Raw genomic sequence first — 13,191 nt, forward strand, 5'->3', positions numbered from 1 at the left:
TATATATATATTTATATATATATATATATATTGCGATTAATATATATATATATTTTTTTTTTAATTAAATCGTTTTCTATTTGTATTTAACGTTACAGACAAAATGTCTTTCACTCATCCAGAGTCTTTAGTATTGGCTTAAAGTAGGGCTATCAAATTCATCGCGTTGACGCCGGTAATTAATTTTTTTTAAATTAATCACGTTAAAATATTTAACGCAATTAAAGCATGCGCTGCACGACCCACTCACGCATTGTCGCGTTCAATCTATAATGGCGACGATCGGCCGTATATGCCTTTTTTTAATTGGCTAAAGCCTTAAAATCCCTCTCTCAACAATTAAACGTGGGAAAGCAATGTGGGGAAGAAAGGTAGTAGTTGATCTTTTTCTTTACACCCTATGTTATTTCCCAACGCAGAGAAGATATATCAATTGGTGCCACTACGCACAGTAATGGTTGCACTTCCCATCATGCATTTGGGCAGAACAGTTAAATGGCTACAGTATCATTTACTGAAAGCTCAACAAATACACTAGATGGCAATATTTAGTCACAATATACAAAGTCACATTTATCCTTTAAGAATTACAAGTCTTTCTATCCGTGGATCCCTCTCACAGAAAGAATGTTAATAATGTAAATGCCATCTTGAGGATTTATTGTCATAATAAACAAATACAGTACTTATGTACTGTATGTTGAATGTATATATTCGTCCGAGTTTTATTCATTTTTTTCTTAATGCATTGCCAAAATGTATATGATCGGCAAAAATGATCGGGAACGATTGAAAAAAAAGCAATCGGATTGGGAAATATCAAGATCGGCAGATCCTCAAACTAAAACGATCGGGATCGGATTGGGAGCAAAAAAAACATGATCGGAACAACCCTAGTAAAAAGGCATTAGAAAATTAAAAAAAGATACATTGTGAAAAAAGTTGTGCTGTCAAATTTATCGCGTTAACGGGCGGTAATTAATTTTTTAATAAATAAAAATATTACAAAAGGCGAGTGGAGACAGGCGTTCAATGGACTGCGCCGTTTATTGGCATAAGCTTTGGCAACTCCTTCACAACAAACATTAGTATCATTTAGTGAAAGCACAACAAAAATGATATCTCTAAAAAAAAATAATGTTCACAAAAACAAAAGCGCTTCAATCTGTATTAATGAGGCCCTATTCTCACACAGTTAAACAACAGTGCAAAGAAAACTGGCATTCCAATCAAAATAGCTATGCAAAATACACATAAAACTTACTCAGACTTTGGTCAAACCCTATTCAAACATTTTGTTTAGCTCTCGTTCAGCTCAACAAATATACTGGATGGCAATATTTAGTCACAATATACAAACTATCAGAGGTCTCGTACGTTGTGAAGCCAACACTCAAATGAACGTATGGTACAATTAACCCGGAAACTACGGCGTCAGTCGAGGGGCGAAACGCACTCGTTGGCGAAATCTCTAATTATTTTAAAACTAGCCATTGACACCTTGTGGTGTATTTCAATCACTACCTTACGTAGTTAAAGACACTGTGGAAGAACGGCAGGGATCTCACGTGCCAATGGCGAGCTACTAGTTTATTTTTTGATTGAAAATTTAACACATTTTATTAAAACAAAAACATTAAGAGGGTTTTTGATATAAATTTAGTATAACTTGTACTAACATTTATCTTTTAAGAACTACAAGTCTTTCTATCCGTGTATCCCTTTAACAGAGAGAATATTGATAATGTTAATGCCATCTTGTGGATTTATTGTTATAATAAACAAGTTCTTATGTACAGTATGTTGAATATCCGTCTTGTGTCTTATCTTTCCATTCCAACAATAATTTACAGAAAAATATGGCATATTTTAGAGATGGTTTGAATTGTGATTAGTTACGATTAATACATTTTTAGGCTGTGATTAACTCAATTAAAAATTTTAATCGTTTGACAGCCCAGGAAAAAAGCTTTCTATCTTGTAAAATCTTTATCATAATAATATTGTGTCATTTTACAATTTAAGGTCCATATTACACAATTTGTCCGTTATTTAGCAAAATGGTATTTATTTCTAAATGTAGTTTTTATTTATTTAATTTGGACCCTTTGGGGGTTCCATACAAATGGGATGATAGGGTCTCCTATAAACAGAATGAGGAGAGCGGTGGTCCGTATGGCCTCCGTTTACCCTTTGGAGTACCATCCATCATAGAGAGGTCAAAGGTGGGGAGAATTCATCAAGTGCAGAGGAGACTCTCGGGATTTAGAAAAGGCTCGCCATGTTTACGGCACATCGCGCTAGAGCTTCCATTAGCTGCTGTTTAGACACCTGTGGGGGTCCTGACTAGATAAGGGGCTCCGTCGACGAGGATGCTTTCGGAGCATGGAGAGGTGATCCAAACAGTGTGACACTTGCTAACGAAAACAATCCCCAACCTCGCTACATTAGCACAAAGGCCACAGTGAGAGAGATTGACACTGTATACACTAAATGGTCTGAACATTAAATACATCTGCACTGGATCCCACATTCACGCACTCATAAAAAAACTGATTTTTACCTGATGTAAATATGAAAACATAGCAAAAAGCAATAAAAACGGACGCATTTGAAATTATCATTATTATTATAATTATTTTAAATCAGTCATGAAAAAAACAATAAAACTGTTTGACTTGTTAACTGTTTTCTAATTGTATTTAACGTTACAGACATAATATGTTACACTCATCCAGAGTCTTTAGTTTAGGCTTATGGTAGGGTTATCAAATTTATCCCGATAACGGCGGTAATTAATTTAAAAAAAAAAGTATCACGTTGAAATATTTAACGCAATTAATGCATGCGCTACACGACCCACTCACGCATTATCGCGCTCGATCTGTAATGGTGCCGTTTTACCTATATAGAGAGATAAAAGGCAGCGTAAAATGAGTACAGTGAATTTTGGCAGCCTTTGGAGCCTTTTTTTATTTGGCTAAAGCCTTCCAATCCCTCTCCCTACGATTAGTAATATCTTGGGAAGCAATGTGGGGAGGCAAGGTAGCAATTGATCTTTTTCTTAACACCTTATTTTATTTCCTAACGCAGAGAAGATATATCAATTGGTAGCACTACGCACAGTCATAGTTCCACTTCCCATCATGCATTTGGGCATGGCTACAGTATCATTTACTGAAAGCTCAACAAATACACTAGATGGCAATATTTAGTCACAATATACAAAGTCACAGGTCTTTCTATCCGTGGATCCCTCTCACAGAAAGAATGTTAATAATGTAAATGCCATCTTAAGGATTTATACTCATAATAAACAAATACAGTACTTATGTACTGTATGTTGAATGTATATATTCGTCCGAGTTTTATTCATTTTTTTCTTAATGCATTGCCAAAATGTATATGATCGGGAAAAATTATCGGGAATGATTGGAATTGAATCGGGAGCAAAAAAAAAGCAATCGGATCGGGAAATATTGGGATCGGCAGATACTCAAACTAAAACGATCGGATCGGGAGCAAAAAAACATGATCGGAACAACCCTAGTTTCTGATTTTTGAAATATTCACTTCTTTTTTAAAATTGACAGTAATTAGATATATAACATATTTTATAATGGAAAAATTAAAAATAGTTGCAATAAAAAAAATTACACAAAATACATAAAAAGTACTATTATTTAGCAGTATTCGTGAAACAGTTATAAACTGGTTGATAAAAATATTTGACATTATAAGTATTATATTTATAAAATTATAATAATATAAATATTTGATTATGGTGAAAAATGTTTGACAATGATCAAGGATTGACAAAAATGGCAGGAAAACTACAAATACTTCAGACATTGAAACTATCATGAACCATCACATCCATGAAAATAAATCTAAAAATATTTCACAATAATGGGAAAAAAACATAACAGAAATGAAAATGACAAGAAACCACTAAATTTTTTTTAAATTTAAGAAAATACATGTTTTTGACAATTTTACAGTACTTTATTAGTTTTGTTCGAAAATATTTTTGTTTGTAACATCACGCCCCAAATTGAACTGCAAATGTGTGCTTGAAGAAAATCCATAAATCCATTTTTATGCGCTGGAATTCCTCGTTAATTCATTTAATTCAATTAGGAAACAGCTAGTTTGCCGCCTATTGGGAGTGAGCAGCGGCAGCCAAAGCACACAGCAGCAGGCTACAAGGAGATACTCTACCCTACTATGAGCTCAGCTCAAAGCTCACTGCAGGGTGTGGATGCGGGCATCAAGTTGAATTTGTGGCCACCGCACACACATTTGTTCCCGCAAACATACAAATGCACGGAAAATGAAATCATTCCATTTCCTTTCCCCTCAAAAAAGGTTTCAATGCATTAAATCATTTATTTACACAGTAAAATGCCTCCTTTTTCACCTCTTTACATACACAATATAATCCATTTTTGCTTTTAAAGCCAGTCAAGAGTCAGGGTTTTATTTAATTGAAAGTAAATTAAATTGCCTAAAATTAAGTCAAACATATTGCATATAAGTATATGTGTCCAAGTCATAAACAAGGCAAAGTACTGTAGTTATTGGTTTATTTGCTAATAATACCTTATGAGAGGGGCTTTAATGCTAATAAGACCGCGTAATGCCATTAGGGCCTAATTGCAGGTCTCTAAGGTGCCTGCACGGACACCGCAGGCAATAAGAAAAATCGAGCAGGATAGAGGGAAGGGAAATTTATGATTAAAAAGTGCTTTGGCGACTGGGAGTAAATTCATTAGCACACTCTATTAGCTCAGCACAGCTGCAATAATGCAGAAAAATGCCTCGAGTGCTTTTGTTTGAGTAGAGGATGCTTTCGAAAAAGTCAAAATTGGGTTTATGGATACTCATGTTGTTACAAAATAATGAATAATGTTAAGTATATACTATAACCCTCCTCTGCAATAAAAAAAAAAAAAAAACACCCATTTTGTGCTCTATGAGAATGTCTATAAAATAAAAACCCAAGAATGTAGATTTTTTGTGTGTGTGTGTCAGAATGTTAGAAATGTCAAACATCAGGTCAAAATATTTGGAATATTGCTTGTTTTAGCAACATAAAAGGGTCAAAATACAGTTACACAACATGATGGGGTAAAAATATTGAGAACATCCATAATTTTAGCAAAAGAGTGGTTCAAAATACATGTATTCCCAAGATTGCGAACAAGTTCCGTTCCTACGATGGCGATATAACCCGAATTTCCACGTAAATCGGAATTAACACAAAAGTACCTCTACAAAATAACAATCCAAAAAGTCCAAAAGTATTGTTTTTTTGTTTAATAATGTAGGATACATTGCCCTCTGGTGGCATAGTTGGGTCTGGCTGGTCTGTCGCTGAGACGTATGACTGAGAAGCAGACTCAGACGGCTATGGACAAAGGATAGCGCTACTCTGTTTTGGCCCACATCAGGCTGTAAGTTGTTTCAGCTTACATGTGTCTGTGTATGTATTTGTAATTAAGTTTACAGGTACAGTTTGTTGAGTTACGTGTAGCGATTTGGTATGAGATTTGTAAATACGTTAGCATTCCTAACATTTAAGATAGGTGACTTTTTTTTTTTAAGGCAAATTAGGCTAATTTAATCTACTAAATTTACAGTCATCACACTAGATGGATGTTTGAACACCAAATGTTTCGTGTCAAGTGTTTTATTGTTAAAATACGCGTCGTTTTGAACATAAGTACATGTGTCAGAGTTTTACAAATTGTCAAAGGTGAAGGACGCAAGTGGAAGGAAGAAGGAAGTAAAGCTTCAAAAAGCACAATAGTCTTGTTTGCTGTCTGTAAAGCCGAACAACTTCACGTTTAGTGAGGCCAGAATACGTTATTTTAATAAAGTAAAGTAAAAAATACGATACTGTGAGGTCAATAAGGTACTATTAATGTGACTTAAAAAAAAACAAAAAACGACTGAAGACAAAATGGCGGACGAGACTCCGGTGTCGTAAAGTCGAAATCGCGTAAATCGAGTAAGTCGCATCCCAGGGACTAACTGTATAGTCTACGTATATGTAGTCTGTATAGTCTAAAATACGTTAGCATTTTTAGCATTTAAGCTAGCAGACTTTTGTTAGGCAAATTAGGCTAATTCAATCTACCGTAATTTTTGGACGATAAAATGCTACTGTACTTTTTTCCTTCATTTTGAATCCTGTGGCTGATAGTCCAGTGTGGCTTATTTGTTCATTTATTTGGGTTAATAGGGAACACTTTATTTGACAGCGGCATCATAAGACCGTCATAATTATGACATGGCACTATCATGGGCATTCTTATGACAGATGTCATTAAGTGTCATCCTGCAAATTATGTCACTACCTCCATTTTTGTCCAGCTTGGATTTTTTACATCCATTCAAAAGTGAGATAATTTGCCGGATAACACTAAATGACATCTTTTATAAGCATTCATTAATGCTATTTACAGTGTAATGTCATAATTATGATTGATTAATGACGGTCTTATGGCGCTACTGTCAAATAAAGTGTTACCAAATTCCATAACTAGCAATTAATGAAACAACTGGAACAATAACTGGAGAAATAATTAGCACCGAACATGAATTTTGATTGTTTACATCTGTAGAGCTGCAATGCATGGTAGGAAGCATGTTGGACAACAACAGTGTTGACAGAACGTGGCAGCAGAGGTTGACTGTCTCCCCCAAGGGAGCAGTGATGGCCAAATGAAGCTTCTTGAAGCAATGAATGGTGGTTCATTTGGTCTTTTGATAGTCGTATGGTACCGCTGTCAAATGAAGTGTTATCGTTCAATATCTTTTGGTGTAAATATCCCATAATACAGTAAGGAAAGCTTCGGCTTATAGTCCAGTGCAGTTTATCTATGAACTAATGTCGTTTTTGTGTCAAATTTGGTGGGTGGCGGCTTATAGTCAGGTGCGCCTTGTAATGCCAAACTTACGGTAATTTTACATATTGATCAGACTAGATGGGCGTTTGGGGGGATGGGGATAAATAAATAAATGAAGCTCACAAAACGTGGGCAGTACAAAACAATAGAGAAAAGAATTACAAATTAAAAGCCAGTTTAAAAAGGTGAGTTTTTAACAATTTTTTTAATGTTGGAAGATGACAACAGGTGCGGATGGTTTTAGGGAGTGCGTTCCAAAGTGAGGATATGACATAACTCATTTAACATGGCTGCTCCATGTTAAGACCAACATAAGGTAAGTTTTTGTTTGCGCTAATGTTTTTTCATGCATTCTTAATTTAGTTTATAGGTATATTTAGCCATTTTTTTGTGGAAATGAGTGTTTTAAAGATTTGTTAAGAGCATTGTTAAAAAAAAAAAATGTTAGCATTTGAGATAGCTGACTTTTTGTATGCCAGTTAGCCAAGTATTCTCTTGTTGTACTTAGATCCTCATTTATTTATATATATATATATTTTTATATCTTTTGAGGCTAAGCTCAGGTATTATAATTTATTTCTAAATGAAAGTGGAATTCTGCAGTTTGAAGAAACACTGGAATTCTATTTTGCATTCGCATTTCATGCTTTTTTGAAAGTGCAATTTTAGCAAGCCTTTGTTCTACATCTCCTAAAATTTATTCTGAACGGATTAAATATTTCAAATCAGATTAATCGATTATTCGAACTAGCTAATTGATAGATTAATCGACTACTAAAAGAATCAATAGCTGTAACCCTACATATTAATATAGTAAAATAAAAAATAGAATACTGTGAGGTACAATAAGGTACTGTTTATGGGACAGGAAACAAACAAACAAACAAACAAACAAAAAAACGACTGGGGACAAAATGCAGATCGAGACTCCGGCATCGTAAAGTCCAAATCGCGGAAGTCGAAAACGTCATAACCCGGGGACTACCTGTAAATAAACTAAGGTTCAAAATGTCAGGAACACGCCTCATCCATTCAGCTGCACGAGGACATCAAAATAATAGGGATAGTCTCAAATTTAGTTTCAAGAGAGTCAAAATATTAGGAGCATGCCTTCTTTAAATCCACAAAGGAGGTTCCATATATGAGAAACAGCTGAGTATGACACAGTACAGATGTTCATATAAACTATACCTGCAACAACAAACATTACATTCAATTAATACTTCACTGACACGTCAATCAGAACTGAGCATTGTTTTATTTTGAAAGACAACATTTTAAGCACATCGTGCTCGTGAATATTGTTATGGATTCAATGACTTCTTTTCTATGACCCCTTCCCCACACGTGACCATGTGAGTTCCTCACAGTAAAGTTTCACACTCTGAATGTGTTTAACCAAAAAATCCAAACACTTATTTTTCACCCCACATCTTTTTGGTGTTTACGAGCCGCTGCTATGAGACCGCCGCTCTATGCCGGGGTGCGATGAGGAACAGATGGACAGGGTGGTGACCTCCCTCAGCAGGCCACAACGACTGCCAGTCAAAGTGTGTGTGTAAGGACGGTGGAAAAGGACGTGTGTTATGGCTGTGTAAGGTACACTGGCTCCACTTGATGAGTGACGAGCTTTATTCACACTGAGAATCTGCAAAATTGACACTTTGGGCCCGTAATATGAGATCTGGAGTTTAATGCCAGGACAATTGCTTTCCACACAACAATGTAGGAGAGAGAACTGAAAGTCAGGTGTTAAACAATTGGAGGAAGACACATTTATACAAGGATCACACATCATATCCGCATAGTATCTGTATCGCTGCCCTGCCTAATCCAGGTTGCCGTCTCTACAATCTGTGTTATTTATACAGAATAACAGAACAGAAGCCGTAAAAAAGGTAAAAACTAGTCTTTTGCGGTCAACAGACTATTTTATATGAAGATTTGCATGGGATTAGATTTCACTTTAACAGGTGGGAGAAGTGTATGTCAATTCATACCTTTATACAAGTACCAATCGGCCTTTGTTACAACCTAGAAGTCAAATTGTTGTCAGCGACAATTGCTTCTAACACAATAGGAAGGCAATGGTGTATGAAGTATTCACTTTTTTTTCACTTAAGTAAAAGCACAGATATAGGTGCAAAAAAATACTTAAAAGTACAAGTAACTAAGAAAAAAAAATCACTCACCTAAAAGTTCAAAGTACTTGCTTTAGAATCTTTTTTCTTAAAATACTTTTTAAAAAAGTAAAGTACAAGTATTTCTTCTTGATGCAAAAATTGTAATACATATATGGCGGAAAACACAGACAAGGCTGAAAAAGCAGTTTCTGCTCTCGCTGCTTTATTTTAAGCCAAAAGTGTTTGATAGAACAATATGTCTACATGCTGTCATAGCAGATTCATGGCGTATTACGCCCCCAAACTATTAATTTGTCCGTTTTACCCTGGAGACCCCCGTTTACAGACATCACGCAACCACTTTTGTTTCAACTAACCCATAAAAAGAAGATTGAATTATATTTACTATTCGAAATGGCTATCATTTTTAGCTTAGAAACATTAATTGATGTCCAATCTAAAAAAAAATAAAAATAAATAAACTTTATTTATAAATTATAAATTATTCACTCGCATATTTTAAACTTTTAAAAACATTATGTCACAATGACAAAAATAGTGTCTGTGAATAGGTCACGGATATCTACCTCATAACTATCGCTCATTTGTATTGTATTGTCTCCACTCTTGGTTTTTTTTTTTTAGTTGCAAAAACAATACCTAATTTTACCTCACAGTATCTTATTTTTTACTCTACTTTATTAACATGACTTGTTCTGTCCTCACTAAACTTGAAGTTGATCAGCTTGACAAAGCAATTGTGCTTTTGGAAGTTTTTTACTTCCTTCACTTTGACAATTTGTAAAGCTGTAACACACATATGTACACATCTGTTCAAAACTAATTTATCAATAAAACACTCGACACAAAACGACTGGTGTTCAAACGTCCATCTAGTCTAATCAATATGTAAATTTAGTAGATTATATTACCCTAATTAGCCTAACAAAAGTCAGCTAGCTTAAATGCTACGAATTCTAACGTATTTACAATTCTCCTAGCAAATCGCTCACACATAACTCCACAAACTGTAGCTGTAAACTTAATTACAAAGGCATTCACAAACATATATTAGCTGAAACAACTTACAGCCTTATGTGGGCAAAACCAGAGCGCATGTGAGACGTCTGAGTGCTCCTGTATGGAAGCATTATCGATCGACAGTCCAGCCAGACCCAACGCTGCCGCCAGAGGGCAGTGTATCCTCCACCATAAACAAGATGCAATACTTCTGGGGTCGTTATTTTGAATTTTCAAAGGGTTAATTCGGACTTACGCGGAAATTCGTGTTACGTCACCAGCGTAGGAATGGAACTCGTTCGAAAGCCCAGAACTACGTGTATGTAGTTCATTCACCTTATCTTGCTTGTACTTGTGTTGCTGCCATCTAGTGCTCAATTAGTTGCACAGGGCTTATCGATTGCACCGGAGGCATGAGAATGAAACTGTCACTTGATAATGACGAAAAAAAAAAAACCTTTCAGACTTGTCCTGTGTTGGCATCCTGGCAAACAGAAATAAGATTAAAGCAGTATAAAATCGTCCATTTCCATCTTTTTAGAAGGTGAATAAACCAGGCTGCAGACAATACTGATGCCTTTACCCTTCTGTTCTCCTTCCTGTCTTCCTCTCCTTCTCTTTCAACAAGCACCCGTCCATCTCCTCCACTTTTCACCACGATCAGGTTTCTCTCTGTGTAACCACGTGAAGAAGAAGGGTCGTTGTGATCAATGACAGGAAACCGGGCGATGGGAAGACGTGAAATTGAGAGGCCTGCTGCTTGACTACCAGCAGACCACAATCACTGCTTGTTCGCCAGTCATATTCTCATGCAACGGATATAAATAAATTAAAGAGAAAAAAGTACACCCTTTTTTTTTTTTTTTTTTTTCACACTCTTTTTCAAATGGCAGGTTTTTGTAAAAATGTTACCAAGATGAATAGGAATACAAAAATGTTCCACTAATATGACAAAAACCTTAAGTAGAGATAGGAGTAAAAATAAACATGTTTGGACAAGTGTACACTCAAATCACAAAATCACAAAAATCATTTGGACAGGGTTGTGTAGATGTTTAATATCAACTTAATCAAATGTAGTACTATGATGAAAAAACATTATTATTATAGAAAAGTAGAGTTCAGAAGCGTTTCTAAATTGCCCAGTCTCAAGTCCATCATCAGGAATGGAGATTTCGGGTTACAAACGAGTTCCGTTCCTACGCTGGCGAAGTAACCTAAATTTTCACGTATGTTGGAATTAACCCCTTAAGTACCCCTAATTACCCCCTAAATCTCAAAATAACTATCCAAAAACATGTATTATACGTCATATTATTATTAATTTTTTTTCTTTCATTGGGTCGGATTGGGTTGGGTGGGGTGGGGTGGGGTGGGGTTGGTTTAGGGAAGGGTTTAATTTGTGCCGGATCCTGCCGGAACAAGATCTGACACCTCTTGATTTTGGCCTCCCTGTGTTCTGGGACTTATTTGGGCAGATCCGGCACTTCTCGTGTATAGAACAATATTGTGGTGAGCTAGGACAGGAGTCTGAGGAGGCGTGTCGAACCACGGAGCCAAGCCACATTGTTCTCGACATTAAAAACGCACAAAATAACAACACACGTCACACATGCATGCAATTGCGGGTGAAGACTGTTTTACCTCCGGCTTTTCCTTGAACCTAACCCTCGCCAACATTAGTTCCGCAGGTGAATTCTGTTAAAATTCGCTACAATATACAAACGTTTTTGCAACATTTATGAAATAATATGCATAAATTCATTTACAGGACAAATCCCAAGGATTGTGTGTTGTTTATAAAAATGTAACGTCATTTGAAAGAGTCTGAGATTTGTTGATGCACTGAAAAGCTGGACCAACAAATCACGCCCGACATAAAAAAAGAAAAATAAACTTTTCGAAATTTGCAGCATCTGGGGAGCAAGCAGCCAGGATCAAACGGCATTTCAACATGCCAAAAAGACAGTTGCATTCACTGTCTTTATTCAAAAAGAAGGAAGATGGTTCAAAAGAAGTCAGAAAAGCAACAAACGGCGATTAGGGCAGCTGCAGCGATCAAGCTAACGGGTAAGACCAGTTGCAGCAGGAGGCTAGCGCCAAAGCAGCTAGCCAGGTTGACAGCCAGCCAGCCAAGCCGGGGCAGGAGGCTGCTACCGTGGTAGCATCTGGTCAGGTTCAGCGCTACCCGGAGTGGAGGCCAGCTACAGCGCCAGCAGTCAGCCAGGTGGACCACCAACAGCCGGAGCAACAGGCCAGTACCCTTACGGGGAATTCGGGTTTGGGCTGCACAATTTGCAAGGCGGTGGGAACTTTGGGGCCAGAGAAGACGGTGGGATGAAACTCGCAAAAGAATGGGTTTGTATTATTTATTGTAATCTCAGATTCTTTTTTTTAAATGTTTTACAAGTTTGACCTGTTGAGAAACTAAAGGCTGACTGTGTACTGTAAGTCCCACCTGTGGTCATGTGGGCAATTGCCCGTGCTGTGCCGAGTATAGCCTAAATAATTTTAAATTGTTGTCATAAAATTTATACTATGGATATTATCTAAAATTGAGGCTTGTAAGTCCCACAGCACGGCAAGTGGGCATTTGCGTGTTGTTTTCAGCACCATTTTCTGTGTATGTTCCGGGACCTGTGCCCGTCCCTTCATCCCTGCGCTGACATATGTAGTTTGTGTTCTGGCACCTGATGATTTACAAATTAAGCACTAGAGTAGAGTAGAGTGTCCAAAAATGTGTATTATACACCATATTAATAAAATAAAAAAGATTGGATACAGCAGAGTATCACAGTGCCGCCGCCAGACCCCGGTGATGCTACAATATTCTGACAGAATAGCCAACGACGTCATGCATTAAGAGAGACAATAGCTAATTAGTATGCTCACTCGCCACCCTGTGGTCTGGGGTGTGAATTGCAACCTGTCAAAATGACGGACTGACTTCAGTTTTTTCCGTCACCGTTTTAAAAAACCGGTCAACGACGGAAAATATTCGTTTAACGCGACCCCTGGGATAGAGTATCTAAAAACATGTATTATATGTCATATTAATAAAATTAAAAAATAAGATCGAGTCGAAAAACATACCTCAATTGGCACTGGTCCAGCGGTGAAAATGAATGCTGCTC

At 36.6% G+C, this 13,191-nt stretch overlaps 1 long non-coding RNA gene across 1 annotated transcript in view; it reads right to left on the reverse strand.

The window, feature by feature from the left end:
• Positions 1–10,336: 10,336 nt before the first annotated feature.
• LOC130923138 (uncharacterized) overlaps positions 10,337–13,191 on the reverse strand; it is a 45,544-nt gene continuing 42,689 nt past the window's right edge. Inside the window, exons 2-3 of the long non-coding RNA XR_009064654.1 lie at positions 10,641–10,729; positions 10,337–10,541 (exon numbers count right to left, since the gene is read on the reverse strand). This is a non-coding gene — a long non-coding RNA (uncharacterized LOC130923138). The remainder of the gene's footprint in view (positions 10,542–10,640; positions 10,730–13,191) is intronic.

The sequence above is a fragment of the Corythoichthys intestinalis genome, chromosome 10 (assembly GCF_030265065.1).
Source record: "Corythoichthys intestinalis isolate RoL2023-P3 chromosome 10, ASM3026506v1, whole genome shotgun sequence".
NCBI lineage: Eukaryota > Metazoa > Chordata > Actinopteri > Syngnathiformes > Syngnathidae > Corythoichthys > Corythoichthys intestinalis.